General features: G+C 44.3%; 1 long non-coding RNA gene across 1 annotated transcript; it reads right to left on the bottom strand.

The window, feature by feature from the left end:
• Nucleotides 1-7,733: 7,733 nt before the first annotated feature.
• On the bottom strand, nt 7,734-18,594 carry LOC122930667. Its single transcript, XR_006388155.1, has 4 exons — nt 18,486-18,594; nt 18,392-18,409; nt 14,516-14,662; nt 7,734-7,865 (listed from the first exon to the last, which is right to left on the bottom strand). It is a non-coding gene; the product is annotated as an uncharacterized LOC122930667 (long non-coding RNA).
• Between the last annotated feature and the right edge of the window lie 2,141 nt (nt 18,595-20,735).

Here is a 20,735-nt window from a genome sequence, read left to right as displayed (position 1 = left end):
ATGACCCTATGTGCACCTTGAATATTATATACACTTTTAGGGATAGATTTCAAATAGCATTGATACAGCAGAAACCACTAAATTAGGAAATTGCTAAATTGGGAATTGTATTTCAACCCAGAACAAAAAATGTGCTTTGACGGACACTAAATAACTTGCCCAGCCACAACAGTACAGCAGTAACGACAGATTTAGCAGGATATAAATTTGAGGCCTAGTATTTAGGCGCTGGGTGACAGGTATAGGTTTACTGACAGAATTAGACTGGGATATGGCCAAAAAATAACCACACTATTGCTGGTTAAATGCACTTGGTGTGACAGCTTGACCAACCACACTACTGAGGGTTAAATGCACTTGGTGACAGGCGCAGCTTGCCCCTGATGTAGTATATGGCCAAAAAATAAACAGACTATTGCTGGTTAAATGCACTTGGTGTGACAGCTTCACCCTGATGTAGGCTTTAGCCAAAAAACAACCACACCATTGAGGGTTAAATGCACTTGGTGACGGGCGCAGCTTGCCCCTGATGTAGTATATGGCCAAAAAATGAACAGACTATTGCTGGTTAAATGCACTTGGTGTGACAGCTTCACCCTGATGTAGGCTTTAGCCAAAAAACAACCACACCATTGAGGGTTAAATGCACTTGGTGACGGGCGCAGCTTGCCCCTGATGTAGTATATGGCCAAAAAATAAACAGACTATTGCTGGTTAAATGCACTTGGTGTGACAGCTTCACCCTGATGTAGGCTTTAGCCAAAAAACAACCACACCATTGAGGGTTAAATGCACTTGGTCGCAGCTTGTGCTGGCGCACCACAAGACACAAAATGGCCGCCGATCACCCCAGAAAAAAGTGACTGACAAACGGTCTGGGCAGCCTAAAAACAGTGAGCAATTGAGTATCAGCAGCTCAATGATGCACAGCTGCAGATCGATCAATTAATCAAGTTCTTTGGAGGAGTTAATCTGCCTAATCTCGCCCTACTGTCGCAGCCGCAACCTCTCCCTACGCTAATCAGAGCAGAGTGACGGGCGGCGCTATGTGACTCCAGCTTAAATAGAGGCTGGGTCACATGGTGCTCTGGCCAATCACAGCCATGCCAATAGTAGGCATGGCTGTGATGGCCTCTTGGGGCAAGTAGTATGACGCTTGTTGATTGGCTGCTTTGCAGCCTTTCAAAAAGCGCCAAGAAAGCGTCAAAAAGCGCCAAGAAAGCGACGAACACCGAACCCGAACCCGGACTTTTACGAAAATGTCCGGGTTCGGGTCCGTGTCACGGACACCCCAAAATTCGGTACGAACCCGAACTATACAGTTCGAGTTCGCTCATCCCTAGGCATAAACATCGATTTTGCCTTGACTCAATTTTTATAGATCTCGTATCATATATAAAGGATCATTATATAGTTACTCATCTGCTGTTTTTATCTTTACAGATGGACTTTTTATCACTATTCACTGGGGTGGTAAGAAACTTTCCCCTGAAATGTGACTAGCATTAGTTTTTTCTGTGTTTTTGTTTTGGCATTGGTTACAAAAGTGTATTATTGAATGTTCAAGTGACTAACATGAATAAATAGAAAATGTTATGCATTGTAGACATGTAACTAATCAGGATGCGCCATGAGATGTGCCGGATCTGGCACACGGATAGTGCAACAGTATCTCACTGTGAGTGAGAATAGCGTCTTGCTGCTAAGCAGTGTGACGTCAGTGGTCATGTGATTCGTATTTCTAGGCATGTGCAAAGGGGACAAGGATGAGGACCCTTTATACTGAGCAGGTCCGGAAGGTTCATATGGGGAAATTGATCGGGTCATATGAAGGAACATTCCTATGTAAGATTATTCGTCTGGTAATGTACTTTATGGACACTAGATGGATATACTATTTTGTACTACATGCCGTGAAACATTTTTGATCGACTATTATCAAGTTCAGTGCAAATTGTTTCCGGGTTAACCCCAGTGATGTCACATGGTTTAGGCTTTAAATGTTCGGTTTGCACATGTGTATGCATGCTTGAAGAAGGCTGAGTGTCAGCCGAAACGTCGCATGTACACTGCCCATCCAAAAAATAAGTCGCCACCAAAAATATTTCGTTGGACGCCCTTTAGCTTTGATTACGGCACGCATTCGCTGTGGGATTGTTTCGATAAGCTTCTGCAATGTCACAAGATTTATTTCCATCCAGTGCTGCATTAATTTTTCACCAAGATCTTGCACTGATGATGGCAGAGTCTGACTGCTGTGCAAAGCCTTCTCCAGCACATCCCAAAGATTCTCAATGGGGTTAAGGTCTGGACTCTGTGGTGGCCAATCCATGTGTGACAATGATGTCTCATGCTCCATGAACCGCTCTTTTACAATTTGAGCCGGATGAATCCTGGCATTGTCATCTTGGAATATGCCCGTGCCATCAGGGAAGAAAAAATCCATGGATGGAATAACCTGGTCACTCAGTATGTTCAGGTAGTCAGCTGATCTCATTCCTGGAGCACATACTGTTGCTGAACCTAGACCTGACCAACTGCAGCCACCCCAGATCATAGCACTGCCCCCACAGGCTGGTACAGTAGGCACTGGGCATGATGGGTGCATCACTTCATCTGCCTCTCTTCCTACCCTTATGCGCCCATCACTCTGGAACAGGGTAAATCTGGACTCATCAGACTACACGACCTTCTTCCATTGCTCCAGAGTCCAATCTTTATGCTCCCTAGCAAATGTAAGCTTTTTTTTTCTGGCTTGCCTCACTGATTAGTGGTTTTCTTACGGCTACACAGCTGTTCAGTCCCAATCCCTTGAGTTCCCTTTGCATTGTGCGTGTGGAAATGCTCTTACTTTCACTATTAAACATAGCCCTGAGTTATACTGTTGTTTTTCTTCAATTTGATTTCCCCCAACGTTTAAGTGATCACTGATCACGATCATTAATTTTTTTTTTCTCGCCATATTTCTTCCTCGAATACTATGGGTCCCACTATCTTTCCAGTTTTTAATAATGCGTTGGACAGTTCTTAACCCAATTTTAGTAGTTTCTGCAATCTCCTCAGATGTTTTCTCTGCTTGATGCATGCCAATGATTTGACCCTCCTCAAACAGACTAACATCTTTTCCACGACCACGAGATGTGTCTTTCCACATGGTTGTTTAAGAAATGAGAAGCAACTCATTGCCCCAGTTGGGGTTAAAACACTTGTTGCCAGCGGAAAGATAATCGCCCATACAGTAATTATCCAATAGGAGGCTCAGAACTATTTGCTTAGTTAGATCCAGATGGCGACTTTCTTTTTGGACAGGCAGTGTATTTGGGTGTTTAACACCATTCTTTATGGATTAAAGAACCTCATCTCTGCCACTAGTGGATGCTGTCTTCATCTTATAATACTGGAACAGGACCTGACCTGAGTTTCACGAACTGGGTACACAGTCATATGAATAGGACCTAATGGCTATTTCACACAGTGAATTTTTTTCAAAATCCCTTTGGTTTCTGTCCACCCACTATCCAGCCCACCCCCCGTTTTAGTCCCTTTTTTAAGCCCATAGCAACCAATTACAGCTCAGCTTTTATTTCATCTTCTGCTCTTGAAAAATAAAAGCTGTGCTGTGATTGGTTGCCGGGGGCAGCTTTGTCTGGAAGACGGATTTACAGGTCCTTCTCAAAAAATTAGCATATTGTGATAAAGTTCATTATTTTCTGTAATGTACTGATAAACATTAGACTTTCATATATTTTAGATTCATTACACACCAACTGAAGTAGTTCAAGCCTTTTATTGTTTTAATATTGATGATTTTGGCATACAGCTCATGAAAACCCAAATTTCCTATCTAAAAAAATTAGCATATTTCATCCGACCAATAAAAGAAAAGTGTTTTTAATACAAAAAAAGTCAACCTTCAAATAATTATGTTCAGTTATGCACTCAATACTTGGTCGGGAATCCTTTTGCAGAAATGACTGCTTCAATGCGGCGTGGCATGGAGGCAATCAGCCTGTGGCGCTGCTGAGGTGTTATGGAGGCCCAGGATGCTTCGATAGCGGCCTTAAGCCCAGAGTGTTGGGTCTTGCGTCTCTCAACTTTCTCTTCCCAATATCCCACAGATTCTCTATGGGGTTCAGGTCAGGAGAGTTGGCAGGCCAATTGAGCACAGTAATACCGTGGTCAGTAAACCATTTACCAGTCGTTTTGGCACTGGGAGCAGGTGCCAGGTCGTGCTGAAAAATGAAATCTTCATCTCCATAAAGCTTTTCAGCAGATGGAAGCATGAAGTGCTCCAAAATCTCCTGATAGCGGCTGCATTGACCCTGCCCTTGATAAAACACAGTGGACCAACACCAGCAGCTGACATGGCACCGCAGACCATCACTGACTGTGGGTACTTGACACTGGACTTCAGGCATTTTGGCATTTCCCTCTCCCCAGTCTTCCTCCAGACTCTGGCACCTTGATTTCCGAATGACATGCAAAATTGGCTTTTATCCGAAAAAAGTACTTTGGACCACTGAGCAACAGTCCAGTGCTGCTTCTCTGTAGCCCAGGTCAGGCGCTTCTGCCGCTGTTTCTGGTTCAAAAGTGGCTTGACCTGGGGAATGCGGCACCTGTAGCCCATTTCCTGCACACGCCTCTACACGGTGGCTCTGGATGTTTCTACTCCAGACTCAGTCCACTGCTTCCGCAGGTCCCCCAAGGTCTGGAATCGGTCCTTCTCCACAATCTTCCTCAGGGTCCGGTCACCTCTTCTCGTTGTGCAGCGTTTTCTGCCACACTTTTTCCTTCCCACAGACTTCCCACTGAGGTGCCTTGATACAGCACTCTGGGAACAGCCTATTCCTTCAGAAATTTCTTTCTGTGTCTTACCCTCTTGCTTGAGGGTGTCAATGATGGCCTTCTGGACAGCAGTCAGGTCGGCAGTCTTACCCATGATTGCGGTTTTGAGTAATGAACCAGGCTGGGAGTTTTTAAAAGCCTCAGGAATCTTTTGCAGGTGTTTAGAGTTAATTAGTTGATTCAGATGATTAGGTTAATAGCTCGTTTAGAGAACCTTTTCATGATATGCAAATTTTTTTGAGATAGGAATTTTGGGTTTTCATGAGCTGTATGCCAAAATCATCAATATTAAAACAATAAAAGGCTTGAACTACTTCAGTTGGTGTGTAATGAATCTAAAATATATGAAAGTCTAATGTTTATCAGTACATTACAGAAAATAATGTACTTTATCACAATATGCTAATTTTTTTAGAAGGACCTGTATATTAAATTTGCCCCAATCTAAAATGGCCGATAACAAATGCCTTTCTACAAGGATTTATGGATCAACCGGTTTAGAAATGAGCCTTTTATTTAAAGTGTACACCTCCAGATGATATGCCCTGGAACCTACTCAGCCATTAATCTGGCCCTGGGTCCAAGATGTTATATGTACAATATGGTCGGCAGTAGATATCTGAAACAAAAACAAAAAACAGAAGCCAAAATAATTCCAGGATCTTTATTATTGAAGATGTTTAATTGCTTTAAGGTGCTCGGTGTGGGTGCAGGTAAAGTGCAGGTCAAATGCTACCACATCTTCAGGACAGTGGCGTCATCTCTCTACAGCTGGTTCAGCCATGTTGTCTATATGAAGGATAATATTTCTTCCTCTATATCCTGGGTTCTGATCTGAGTTCGAATTTCGACAACGGTATATTCATACAGTGTAAAATGGTGGCATTTCAGCTGTGGTTGATCAGAAAGTGCAAGCGATGACTCATGGAAGCCGCTCTTCATATCTATAATTCGCATTCTGGAAAGAAGATTAAATATGTTCTTCATTATTGCGACAAATGTGTTCATACCAGTTACTACAGTGTTAAGAACAGACTTTATGAAAATTATCACCAGTAACTCCTTAAAGTGTTTGCCTATTTTGGACAATACTTTTATTTTTTTCTCACAGATGCTGGGGCTTGGCTCCTGCACCATAGTTCACGAAAACAGCTGGTACACGCTTCACTGTTGCTGACTGGTTCCTTATGCCAACCTCAGGGCCAAAAAGATCCTGTCTGCAATGTTTTGTCCCAGGCCCGAATGTACTGCCTGCCTGCTAGATACAACTGTATTGCCATCCTCAGGACAGCAATACAATTCAATCTAATGCCCTGCAAGAGCTGAAGGACCTGTGATGACATCACAGGTCATGTGATCAGTGCTAAATGCAGTAGCTGAAAAGGACCTGCGATGATGTCACTGTCATGTGACCAGTGCAGGAGAGGACGGCTCAGCAGTGAAGAGAAGTCCTGGGAAGAAGCTGTGGTGAGGTCTGCTACATGAGGAGAGGTAAGTCAAGATTACTCAAAATCTCCTGATAGCTAGCTGCATTGACCCTGCCCTTGATAAAACACAGTGGACCAACACCAGCAGCTGACATGGCACCGCAGACCATCACTGACTGTGGGTACTTGACACTGGACTTCAGGCATTTTGGCATTTCCCTCTCCCCAGTCTTCCTCCAGACTCTGGCACCTTGATTTCCGAATGACATGCAAAATTGGCTTTTATCCGAAAAAGTACTTTGGACCACTGAGCAACAGTCCAGTGCTGCTTCTCTGTAGCCCAGGTCAGGCGCTTCTGCCGCTGTTTCTGGTTCAAAAGTGGCTTGACCTGGGGAATGCGGCACCTGTAGCCCATTTCCTGCACACGCCTCTACACGGTGGCTCTGGATGTTTCTACTCCAGACTCAGTCCACTGCTTCCGCAGGTCCCCCAAGGTCTGGAATCGGTCCTTCTCCACAATCTTCCTCAGGGTCCGGTCACCTCTTCTCGTTGTGCAGCGTTTTCTGCCACACTTTTTCCTTCCCACAGACTTCCCACTGAGGTGCCTTGATACAGCACTCTGGGAACAGCCTATTCCTTCAGAAATTTCTTTCTGTGTCTTACCCTCTTGCTTGAGGGTGTCAATGATGGCCTTCTGGACAGCAGTCAGGTCGGCAGTCTTACCCATGATTGCGGTTTTGAGTAATGAACCAGGCTGGGAGTTTTTAAAAGCCTCAGGAATCTTTTGCAGGTGTTTAGAGTTAATTAGTTGATTCAGATGATTAGGTTAATAGCTCGTTTAGAGAACCTTTTCATGATATGCAAATTTTTTTGAGATAGGAATTTTGGGTTTTCATGAGCTGTATGCCAAAATCATCAATATTAAAACAATAAAAGGCTTGAACTACTTCAGTTGGTGTGTAATGAATCTAAAATATATGAAAGTCTAATGTTTATCAGTACATTACAGAAAATAATGTACTTTATCACAATATGCTAATTTTTTTAGAAGGACCTGTATATTAAATTTGCCCCAATCTAAAATGGCCGATAACAAATGCCTTTCTACAAGGATTTATGGATCAACCGGTTTAGAAATGAGCCTTTTATTTAAAGTGTACACCTCCAGATGATATGCCCTGGAACCTACTCAAGCCATTAATCTGGCCCTGGGTCCAAGATGTTATATGTACAATATGGTCGGCAGTAGATATCTGAAACAAAAACAAAAAACAGAAGCCAAAATAATTCCAGGATCTTTATTATTGAAGATGTTTAATTGCTTTAAGGTGCTCGGTGTGGGTGCAGGTAAAGTGCAGGTCAAATGCTACCACATCTTCAGGACAGTGGCGTCATCTCTCTACAGCTGGTTCAGCCATGTTGTCTTATATGAAGGATGATATTCCTTCCTCTATATCCTGGGTTCTGATCTGAGATCGAATTTCGACAACGGTATATTCATACAGTGTAAAATGGTGGCATTTCAGCTGTGGTTGATCAGAAAGTGCAAGCGATGACTCATGGAAGCCACTCTTCATATCTATAATTCGCATTCTGGAAAGAAGATTAAATATGTTCTTCATTATTGCGACAAATGTGTTCATACCAGTTACTACAGTGTTAAGAACAGACTTTATGAAAATAATCACCAGTAACTCCTTAAAGTGTTTGCCTATTTTGGACAATACTTTTATTTTTTTCTCACAGATGCTGGGGCTTGGCTCCTGCACCATAGTTCACGAAAACAGCTGGTACACGCTTCACTGTTGCTGACTGGTTCCTTATGCCAACCTCAGGGCCAAAAAGATCCTGTCTGCAAGGTTTAACTCCTTGGTGCCCGAGGGGGTATCAGAAACCTGAAGTAATTATCCCTCCTCTGTTACAGAGTAGAGATAATTATGGTGACCAGTAGGTGGCGGTGTGATCCTGCTGTTACTGGGACTACACTGGAGCAGCATGACTGCTGTTAGAGAAAGAAGAAGAAGACGACAAGGAAGGTTTCCATCCCTCCCTAAAGCAGAAGAAGACACGTTGCAGGTCAGTGGCTGGCTGTATGTTATGTGAGTGACTGTAGCGCGGGTCAGGGAGCTATTTATGGTCTCCTCCAATCTCTTATGACCAGAGTCCCAGCCCACCCACTGACCACTTCACAACTATCATTCATGTGGCCTAGGTGTAGCTCACTTGAATGGAGCGCCTAGGCCACGAGACTGATGGTCGTGACCTCACTGGCCTAGGGTAAGTAATGAGTAGGCCATGGCATGCACAGAAAGCTCAGGGGCCTTCCTAAACAGCTGAACTGTGGGGTTCCCAGGTGTTGAACCCCCACTAATCAGATATGAATAACCTATCCAGAAGATAAGTCCTCATTTACAATCTGGTAACTGCATTTCCAGTGAGCTGTCCTGAAGTAAAATCACTTGAAAGCGACAAAATGAAATGACTGGCACACAAATGGGCGTCATAGTTGGCACAGAACAGTGTGACTGGAAGGGTTAATGAATTGGCGACTGATCTTGCACTACGAACATAAAGAGGTTGATGCCCTACATCATATTCTGTTTAGGTCAGCCTGGACCCGAACAGGTTTTGGGCATATGAACTGGTATCAAAGTGGGCAGATGGGCACTTTTTGTTACAGTGGTGGTCTATGTTGGCCATTGTTTCCTTGTGGGTGTGTATCTAATGCCATCTTTCAGTATGGCAGTGCACGTTTGCCATTGTACCATGCGTACTGGCCTTGTGGGTGAGAATGACAGCCCTGTGACTTGTATCTCTCCTAATTCTGGTTCTCCATCTTTTGTCAGCACCTATATGACTAATGTGCTCATTTACCTCTGCTATTTAGTTCCTGAGTTGGGTGTCAGATCGGTGGAGTTCTTTCCAAAGTGTGTGTCCAATCCTTGGATGTGCAATAATGTTCGCTATTATTTGTTGGTTCTGCCTGCCTTGTTCCTGTTCCTTCAACAGGAGTCTTCCTGTTCCTGTCAAGTATGTTCGGGTTCCTGAACTGGTTTCTATGGTATGTCTGGGTTCCAGTAGTTATCTTCTAGTCTGCACGTGTCCCTAGTTTTTGTCTCTCTACGTCTGGGTTCTTGTGGATTTGCTATTCTAGAACTTTAGTTCCATCCGGTAGTTTAGCTGCCTTCTATTTTGGAATCCTCTCTCATGGTGTTTTTTGGTTTTTAGTCACAGTGGTTCCACACTACCCCAATCGGCAATCCATGCCAACGTACACAGGGTGGTGCCCCGCATTGTATGCAGTTGAGTTCAGCCTGGCCCGAACAAGTTCTTGGCAAATGAGTGAAAAGTGTTCCTATGCCCACTCCGATGCTGGTTCTTGTGCCAAGAACTTATTCAGGCCACGCTCTACTCAACTGCATAGACTGCGGGACACCACCCTCTGTTTGTTGACAGTGCGAGATCGTTGGCCAGATATAATTTAACCCTTTAAGTCACAGTGTTTTGTGCCAACTTTGATGCCCATTTGTGTACCAATGATTTGTTTTCATGCTGCTTTCAACAGCTTTTACCGCTAACTGCAGCTTATTTTTTACTGACAAAAAGCTCTCCTTAAAGCTCTTTAAAAATACAAGTGATGTGAAAAAGAAAAAAACTTCAGCCTCGAGCCTGGCTGGCTGTTGGTGGCTCCACTGGAGTGGGACGCAGCTTCCACTAGTGGCCAGGCAGCGTCTGTCCCCATCTCTCTCATGCTGTCTTCTCAGTGACTCCTTATCTCCGCCTAGACATGTGACACAGGTTCCGGAGATAGACAAGTACAGGGCTCCACTATCTCTGGAATTCCCATAGAAATAAATGGAGCGGCCGCGAGCATGTGCGACCTGCCGCTCCGCTCATTTCATAGGAGCAGCAAGGGGCCTGCAGGGGGAATGGGTCGCCTGTTCTCGTGATCGGTGGAGGTCCCAGCAGTAGAACCCCCACTAATCTGATATTTTTCCCCTATCCTATGGATAGAGGCTAACTTACCTACCGGAATACCCCTATGATGGATGTAGTTTCCAGAATGGGGTCATTTTTCTCTCATATGTTAAGACAAAAGAATTGGGGCACATGTTGGGTATTTCTAAAACCAGGAAGCACAGCATAATAATTAGAGGCTTGACTTTTCACACTGGCACACGATAGGGACAAGGTATTAGGCACTGAAATGGCATATCTGTGGGAAAATAGTAATTTTCACTCTGCACTATCTGTTTTGCAAAACACCTGTGAGGTCAAAATACTCTCTGCACCCCTTGAAAAATTCTTTGGGCAAGTGTAGTTTCCAAAAGGGTGTCACTTGCAAGGCCTTTCCACTGTAGGGGTACCTCAGAGTCTCTTCAAATGTGACATGGCATCCAAAAAACATTTCAGCAAAATCTGCCCTCCAAAAGGCAAATTGCACTCCTTCCTTTCTAAGTCCTGTGTTGTGTCCATATCAGGGACATTGCTAGGTTAAAATATTTGGGGCTTGGGCCCCTGATGTTTTGTCCCAGGCCCCGAATGTACTGCCTGCCTGCTAGATACAACTGTATTGCCATCCTCAGGACAGCAATACAATTCAATCTAATGCCCTGCAAGAGCTGAAGGACCTGTGATGACATCACAGGTCATGTGATCAGTGCTAAATGCAGTAGCTGAAAAGGACCTGCGATGATGTCACTGTCATGTGACCAGTGCAGGAGAGGACGGCTCAGCAGTGAAGAGAAGTCCTGGGAAGAAGCTGTGGTGAGATTTGCTACATGAGGAGAGGTAAGTCAAGATTACTCAGTGTGAGAGGCAGAGCAATGTTGGGAGTTGTAGTTATTTAACTGGGACTGTATGTTAGGACTGAAGGGAGGGAAGTTATTTACATGGGACAGTGGGGTGGAGTGATGTTATTTACATGGGACTGAAAGTTGAGGGAGTGATGTTATTTACATGGGAATGCATGTTGGAGGTGGCTGGGGCAGGGTGATGGTATTTACATGGGACTATATGTTGAAGGCGGCTGTGGGAGGGAGTGATATTATTTACATGGGACTGAATGTTGAGGGGTAATGTGATTTACATGAGACTGCATGTTGGAGGTGGCTGGGGAGGGAGTGATTTTATTTACATGGAACTGTATGTTGAAAGTGACTGGGGGAGGAAGTGATGTTATTTACATGGGACTGAATATTAAGGGGGTGATGTTATTTACATGGGACTGTATATTGAAGGCGGCTGGGAAGGGGGTTATGTTCTTTACATGAGACTGTATGTTGAAGGCGGCTAAGGGAGGGAGTGATATTATTTATATGGGACTGAATGTTGAGGGGTAATGTAATTTACATGAGACTGCATGTTGGAGGTGGCTGGGGAGGGGGTGATTTTATTTACATGGGACTGTATGTTGAGGGGGTAATGTTATTTACGTGGGACTGTATATTGAGGGGGGCAGAAGAGATGGTGTGATGTTATTTACAAGGGACTATATTTTAGAGGGGGCTATAGATAGAAAGGGATGTTATTTACATAGGACTGTATATTGGAGGGGGCTGGAGAGATGGTGTGATGGTATTTACATGGCACTCTATGGTGGAGAAGGGAAATAATGTTATTTACATGGGACTGTATCGTGGAGGGGCTGAGGAATTATAATTTTTGAGGACAGTAAACTGAGGAATTTAACTACAGGGGGCACTGCAGAGGGCATTATAAATACTGTGAGGGCTTCACAGTGAGCATTATAACAGTAGGGGGCAATATAAATACTAGGGCACTTCAGGGTGAGCATTATAACAGTAGGGGGTATTATAAATACTGGGGGCACTGTGGGGGCATTTTAAATCCAGGAGACATTAGGCGTTCTTATTACTACTGCGGGCTCTATAAGAGGGACTTATAGATCCGCATTATTTCTACTAAGAGCACTGTGGGGGTCTTATTACTACTGATGGGTCAGTAGAGAGCTTTATTACCACTGGGGGAACAATAGGGGGGCCTTATTTCTACAGGGGCTCTGTAAGGGCATTATTAATACTGGAGGGCTCTTCAACTAATGGGGGCACTCTTGGGGAGCATTATCACAGTTGGCGGCACTGTAGGGGACAGTATTACTAATGAGGGCATTCTAGAAGGGAATTACTATTGGTGGGACTATGAGGAGCCTTATTACAATGTGGGGCAGAAAAATTAGGAAGCTAAGATGTCTGTGTGTCACACTCTGTAGAGACGAGGCGCGGCTGAGATAAGTTGTCTGGACAGAATAGAGAAGATGATGACAGAGAAGATCTACATCAGAGGAGACGTCACCTGGGAGAAACTGGATGTGAGAGGTACGTGCAGCTGTATAGTTGTATAGCTATAGTGGGCTTAGGGGCCATTTTCATTGAGGCTTGAGCCCCGGATCTTTTAAGACCCTAGCAACGCCCCTGGTCCATACAGCAGTTTGTGACCACATATGGGGTATTTCCATATTCGTGAGAAAATGGGTTGATTTTCTCTTGTTACCCCTTGTGAAAATGAAAAATTGTAGTCTAATGCAACATGTTTTTAGAACATGTTTCATTTTTACAGCCAAGTGTTTCTAAATTCTATGAAACGCCTGTTGGGTCAAACTCTTTGGTTTGCTCCTTGAAAAAACCTTTCTGGGGTGTAGTTTACAAAATGAGGTCCCTTTTTGGGGGGTTTCCACTGTAGGATTGGCTCAGGGTCTCTTCAAATACAACATGGTAACAAAAACCAGTCTAACAAAATCTCTCCTTCTTTTCTACTCCTTGCCATTTGCCCATACAGCAGTGTAGGTCCACATGTGGGGTGTTTCTGTAAACTGCAGAATCGGGGTAATAAATGTTGAGGTTTGTTTAGTTGTTAACCCTTGAGGTGCTATGGGAAAAATGGATTAAAATGGAAAATCTGCAAAAACAATTGACATTTATAAATTTCACTTCCATTTTGCTTTTAATTCCCGTGGAACACCCAAAAAGTTAACAAATGTTGTAAAATAATTTTTGAATAGTTTGAGGGGTGTAGTTTCTAAAATGTTTAAAAAAGTCATTTATGGGTGGTCTCTATCATGTAAGGCCCTCAAAGTGACTTCAGAACTAAACCTGTCCTTTAAAAAAGTCTGTTTTGAAAATTTTCTCAAAAATGTTTAAAATTGCTTTTCAAATTCTAAACCTAAAAAAAATTTAATGACATTTACAAAATGATGCCAACATAAAATAGACATAAGGGGGATGTTAATTAGCAACTATTTTATGAGATATCGCTATCCATCTTAAAAGCAGAGAAATGTAAATTTAGAAAAGTGTGAATTTTTTAACAAATTCCAGAATTTTTAAAAAATATATAAATTAAGGTAAAACATATTGACTCGCATTTACCACTAACATGAAGTACAATGTGTCATGAGAAAACCGTCTCAAAATTGCTTGGAAAATGAAAAGCATTCCACAGTTATTACTCGCAAAATAATACATCAGACTTGCAAATTTGGCTCAGTCCTTAAAGGGGTTATCCAATATTAGAAATCCCCCCTCCCCCAATGCCTAGGCCCCTCCTATACAGGTTTCTGCTCATGCGCCATCACTATTAAATGCTTTTACATCAGTGGACTAGTACTGTAAAGTTCTCAGGACATAAGTGGACCTCATGGTGTGGGACAGAACTAAGTTGGTCCATCTTTCGTGAACTATAGTAGCAGGAGGACAACGAGTCTGACCTCATTTACACATCCCGCAGGACTATCACCCAGATTTCTCGAATTCCTGAATGATATGTAGGTTGTAGAGAGGTGAACTTGCCATTTAGAAATCTAAAAACGCTTGGTGACTACCTCTGTAAAAGCCGTAATGGCAGTCCAAGTGGTTGTCACCCAGGTTCCCAAGTAATGGAGCCATTTTGTATCCATTTTCCTTTACTGAGGTTGAACTGATCTTGATGATGTTGTCGCCTCCATTCAGACCTAACGCTAAATTCTGAATTCTGCTGCTCTCACAGTTAGGTACAAGCTGTTAGGTCACATGTCTGACAGAGGGGTGGAGCTAAACTGCTGTCTGTTTCTATGGGCAACCAGAAGAATTCTGAAAAAAGCTCTGTAGACCAATGAAGAAAAAAAATCAAAATAACAAAAATCTGTGCAAAAATTGTACAGAAAAGTATTTGTGGACTGGTTGAATGTGTTATGTAGATCTTATCTGTGGGATGTTAGTAAAATTGGAAAAACCCTCGAAGATTACCTTCTTCAGCTTGCGGGTGGAAACACCAGACGACTCCATAGATTTTGGTGTCAAAGCAGCAGCCTTTGTTATTGCAGATCTCCTCAGAGATGCCGGGGTAACCACAGTTCATTCTGGCGTTCGGCTCCACTGCACACTCCTCGGAAGCTGAAAGACAAAAGGTGGATTTAGCAACCTCCTTTTTATGATCGTTGATTGATCGGTGGGGGTCCGACCGCCAGGACTCCTGACAATCCAGAGAACTGGACAAGCTGCAGTAAAAGGCACCGGCAAACAATCCACGGCCCCTTCATTGTACTGATTGGCGGGTGTCCTGGAGGTTGGAGCCTCACATATCATACATGGATGGCCTGTCCTGAGGTGGTCCAATGGCCACATAAGAAGCCACCAGTATGAATGGCATATGGTGGGTGGGGGTCTGAGTTACAGTGGTCATGGGGCCACAGCTTGTATATCATGGGACCTGGCTACATTTAACACATTTCTGGAAAATTAGAAAAGAACAACCGGAAAGCTTGCGAAAAAACTGTGATCAACAAAGTATGAACTGCTCATGGTGCTCAGTCAATGATCACACAACCAAGTTGGTGCCCCTTTTATTTTGGGTTCTGCAGCAGGTATATGATGATACAGGGTCACATTAATACTGGGTGGCACCCAAACAAGGTGGTTGTTGGCTACTTTACATGAGAGATCCGTTGCCCCATCCAGTCCCAGACATTCCTGATGGGGGAGAGATCTGGTAATCGAGCTGGCCAGGGGAGCTGCTGGAGACCCTGAAGAGCACATTGTGTAGAGCGTGTAATGTGTGTGGGTGGGCATTATCTTGTTGGCACACCATGTATCCAGAGTGTGCATTACCCCATTTAAATATTGTTTAATGTATTGCACTACCCAGGATGCTTTTGTATGGATAAGTCAGGGTTAACAATCCTGACACTGCCCTTGTAGGAAGCTGGGAGATGCACATAGTTCCACCCCTAGGTCAATGTAGTGTTAGCTGAGGTACTAAGAGGAGCTACATGTGCTCGCTTCCTTGGAGCCTTACATTAAGAAAGCCATCTCTACCTTACAGCGCTCCAAAGAGGCAAAAAGGAAGTAGGGGATGCAGAATCTGCATGTCCGAGCATTGGAGTCAGTCAGTAAGGTATTCACTCAGACGTCATACCTGCTTTCCTGTATATCTGTATACCTTATGGCCACATGGGACCAAGGTCTAAAGGCTGTATTACACTGGCCGATATTTTAGTCCATAATCGCTAATGAGCGTTCGCATGTGATTATCTTGCAGTGTAATACTGTCGCTGATTGCCAGACGACCAAGCTCGTTCATCAGGAAAATTGGATTTTTAAGCATGCTGTCTAATAGTGATCTGCCGCCTGCAAACCACTAGACAGCATGGGGAGGATCGATAACTGCGGAGGAGATTGCTGCATGTAATAGCAGCGATCTCCTCCGCTAGTTATCAAGCGATTGCCGGGAGGGGAACAATAACCTCCCGACAATCTTTGCTGATCTGCCTGTGTAATTTGTCTACTATGGAGTGCCTTCAATAAAGAGAACATATATCCAAGCATTATATATGAGTGCCGTGGTATCTATACATATCATCTTGGACAAAGCAAAGGCCGACACTAGGGTTTCGGTCTAAACCTTGTTCACGGCCTGAAACAAGAGAAAAATACAAATACACAAAAAAGAACAAAACTATGTGAACACAATATAATACATAGGGTGATACTGTTATCAAACCTTAAAGGGAACCTGTCATCAACTTTATGCTGACCTCACCGAGGGCTGATGTCAGCGCTGTGTCACTCATGGGCTAAAAGTAAGTGGTTGCCGAGAACCAACATCATAACCATTGCAGCCCAGGCCTCGAAAAGAGTCAAATCTACCTGAGAAGAGTCCTGGTTATTCCTAATCTCCATCTGCTGATGATTGGCAGTTCTCTCCTAGAGAGAAAGAGAGAAAACTAGGTAGAAGCCGGTCAGCCATCAGCAGGTGGGCAGGAGAGCAGGAATTCAGGAATAACCAGGACTCTTCTCAGGTGGCCGGGACTCTTTTCCAGGCCCAGTCTGCAATGTTTCTGATGTTGGTTCTCGGCAACCACTTACTTTTAACTTATAAATGACAGACCGCTGAAATCAACTCACCTGTCTCTACTTTATTATGCGGTTAGTACGGGCAGCATAAAGTTCATGACAGGTTCCCTTTAATCAGGTTCCACTGATTATCATGTGAAATCCAAATGAGTAGAAAGTTACCGAGCTCGGATAATTATTTGAGACACAAACAGTATGTGTCCAACAAGATGATTCCACTTTCATGAAACAGTGTGTAAGATTATATAATACTTACAGATAAAGGTGGCGGATACATGCCAACCTTCATAAACCATAAACATTACATTTGACATTTATATTGATTGGTACAGAAGGGGGGTGATCCCTTATACTCCCCTCATGCTTATCTATCTATGTTGTCACTATGTTCACTCTTTGGCTGCATGCCCAGAACTGGCGCGCTTCCCAGAATCATGACCAGATAGTCTGCAGAACATCTGCAGACTATCTGAAGGCCAAAGAAAACAGATGAATATAATTCTAGAAGGAAGCTAATACTGACACAACTAATAATATAATGCACTTTTAACATTGTTTCCCCTCACAATACACCTATAAAAACTGAGCAGTACATGGATCCCCAGGGACAGCACATAGTGTATTTTAATAATGCATGAAATGATACATTTTTTTATACAAATAATATATCTGCTCCGGCTGCCAATACAATCTAGATGCACCAAAGCAGATAAGGCTACAAATTCCCATAGACGCTACATAATATGTTGATCATTTAAAGGGTTTGTGCAAGAATGGGTGGGATTTGGCAATGCTCCGCTGGGCTCCCTCGATGTACCCATCTGGGTTGGCATTTCCACAGCCAATCAATGATCACGGTGGTGACCTGCTCCCCTTACACCATCACAAATGGTTACATAGCACAAGGGGATCCAGTCTCCGCCATGGCCTGTGATTGGCTGCAGCAAGAAGCTTAGCGGAGCAGCGAGGTTTGCCAACTACCCCCCCCTTCTTTTTTTTTACCCAACCCCTTTAAGTTTGCATCATGGCATTGTTGAGGATGGCATGATGATCAGATTTGTGGCAAGGTACACGTAGTGATGTGGCCCAGGATGTAGATCAGATAAAAATAGGTGGCATCACAATAGTATAATAGCAAAATGTGCCCACCATTGGGTATAAGGGAGAGCGGACATGGCGTCTGAACAGATGAGGATGGAGCGCCCTGGTTAATGCTCTGCGCATGCTCCAACTAAGATGGGCGGGCTAAAATAGAGGTGATGGTCCGGTGGGGGACAGCACAGGGAGGGAAGGATAGAGATCATGCGATTCAGAGCGCTATTTCTACAATCTTATCGAGTGCACCTGCGCCAAGTGGAGTGCAATGTATAGTGATAGTGTAGAACAAATTATTATTATTACGGTTGCATCTTGTTAGTGGTTATTGAGCACAAAAGGCGTGAAATTATACGGAGTCATGTTAAAGGCAAACAAAGGGAAGCCCGAAATGACACACAGTATGCCATGTCTATACATATATGATGTGGGAACCAGGCCAGTACCAGTAGTGTCGGAGTAAAGATCAATAGACTGATTGGTAACATATACATCAACTAAGACCTGAAAGACTGGCATGGAGGACCACACTAAAACCAATATAGAATAAAGAACACAATAGAATAAATCAAAAGTAGTAAATAGACATAAGAGAAAAGATAGTGGTGGGGGAAGGGTCAGTTAGTAGGGGAACGATGTAGAGACGAGTAAGTATTGCAGATGTATGACACTTACTTGGAGTCAACACCGGGCCTGTGGAGAAAGAGAAAATAATCAGATACATGGCGTTTCAAAGTACATCTCAAATATATCACATTTTTGCAAGAACCTTATTGCCAGCTTTAGATTATGCAGAGGAAGACTCAAGGTGTGCCCGAGGAAAGAAAGCATCCACCATCCACTGCCCAGCCCTACAGAGTATTGGAATGAGAATTGCCACTGTATATATCGGTTGCAGCCAGAGCCACTACCACTTTCAGTCTCCAATTTGCTCCTCCCAGGTTTGCAGCAGTCAAAAAAAGCAGCAGAACTGGTTCCACAATGTCCAGGACATACTGAAAGCTGGTCAATGTTCCCTCCTCAAATACCAGAGAGGAACGGCCATGGCAACAAATAGCGCCCCACACCATGACACCTGGTGTTGCCTTGTGTGTCTCCATACAATGCATGATGGCAGTAGATGCTCTCCAGTCCTCAATGAACTCTGATGAGACCATCATTAGAACCAAGGCAGAACCTGCTTTCATCACTGAACATTATTGTTTGCCGTTGATGGCTGCATCAGAGTTCATGGAGAACTGAAGAACATTTATTCCCATCATGCATAATTTGGAGACACCCAGGACAACACCAGGTGTCATGGTGTGGGGCGCCGTTACCTACTATAGCTGTTCCTGTCTGGTGTTCATGGAGAGAACATTGACCAGCCTTCAGTATGCACAGGATATTGTGGAACCTACCACCTTTTTGACTCTTCAGATGTGGTGATCCAACAAGATAATGTCCTCCCACACACTGCCAGCACTACGCAACGTGCTCTTCGTGGTACCCAGCAGCTTCTCTGACCAGCTCGATCACCAGATCTCTTAACCATAGAGAATGTCTAGGACTGGATGAGGTGATGGGTCTCCCATATACAGCAGAAGACATCCACCTTGTCTAAACTATTGGTCCACAGAGCTTGGAATGACCACAGGAGGAGATCCAATATCTGTATGATCGTCACCATGCCAGAGAGGCAGCCTGTATCACAGTAAGGGGAGATGCCAAACAGTATAAATGTGACCCTGTCTCAACATATACCCTGCTCCAGAACCAAAAATAAAAGGGGCACCACCTTGGTTGTGTGATCAATGACCGAGCACCACTAGTAGTTTATGCTTTGTTAGTCTAAGCTCAATCACATTAGGTTTTCCAGGTGTTTCTTATTATTTTCCATTGGTGTATAATTCACTAGGTTTCAATACCCTGATCACACAAGGATCGATATTTGCCTGTTGACTGTGAGGATAGCACTATAGGTATGCACTGAGCCCCTGAGGAGCTGGTGCAGAGGATGGGAGTGGTAGTGGCCCTGATGGGCGCCTGATCAGTTTTTTTTGGATCAGGCACCATTAAGTTGGGCTACTTTCACATCTACATTGTGCTGTCCGGTTTTGAGATCTGTCACAGGGTCTTAAAACCTCAGCAGAACGATTCAGTTTTGTCCCCATTTATTGTCAATGGGGACAAAACTGAACAAACCGGGATGGAGTGAACCAGAATGCATTCCGTTCTGGTTTGTTGCGTTCCCATAACGGACAGAAAACCACTGGTGCGGTATGGGAAACTGAAGAAGCCGCATCCGGCACCAAAAAAACATGTAAGTCAATGGTGTAGAGTCCAGGACAAAACTGAACTGAACAGAACGGAATGCACCGAACCGTTTGGTTGCAGTCCCATACCGGACACAAAACCGCAGCAAGCTGTAGTTTTCTGTCTGGCATAAGATGTGGAGCAAAACGGGTCTGGCATGACACACAAGTGAGACACAATGGATCCGCCATGACACACAAGTGTAGTGTCACAGTGTTGCAGCACTCCCGCTGTAGTGTCCCAGTGTTGCAGCGCTCCCGCTGTAGTGTCCCAGTGTTGCAGCGCTCCCGCTGTAGTGTCCCAGTGTTGCAGCGCTCCCGCTGTAGTGTCTCAGTGTTGCAGCACTCCCGCTGTAGTGTCTCAGTGTTGCAGCGCTGCCGCTGTAGTGTCTCAGCGTTGCAGCGCTCCCGCTGTAGTGTCTCAATTGTGCAGCGCTCCTGCTGTAGTGTCTCAGTGTTGCAGCGCTGCCGCTGTAGTGTCTCAGTGTTGCAGCACTCCCGCTGTAGTGTCTCAGTGTTGCAGCGCTCCCGCTGTAGTGTCTCAGTGTTGCAGCGCTCCCGCTGTAGTGTCTCAGTGTTGCAGCGCTGCCGCTCTAGTGTCTCAGTGTTGCAGCGCTCCCGCTGTAGTGTCTCAGTGTTGCAGCGCTGCCGCTGTAGTGTCTCAGTGTTGCAGCGCTGGCGCTGTAGTGTCTCAGTGTTGCAGCGCTCCCGCTGTAGTGTCTCAG

The sequence above is a fragment of the Bufo gargarizans genome, chromosome 3, assembly GCF_014858855.1.
Source record: "Bufo gargarizans isolate SCDJY-AF-19 chromosome 3, ASM1485885v1, whole genome shotgun sequence".
Taxonomy (NCBI): Eukaryota; Metazoa; Chordata; class Amphibia; order Anura; family Bufonidae; genus Bufo; species Bufo gargarizans.
Note: the sequence above shows the minus strand (reverse complement) of the source record. Positions and strands in the feature narration are given on the sequence as shown.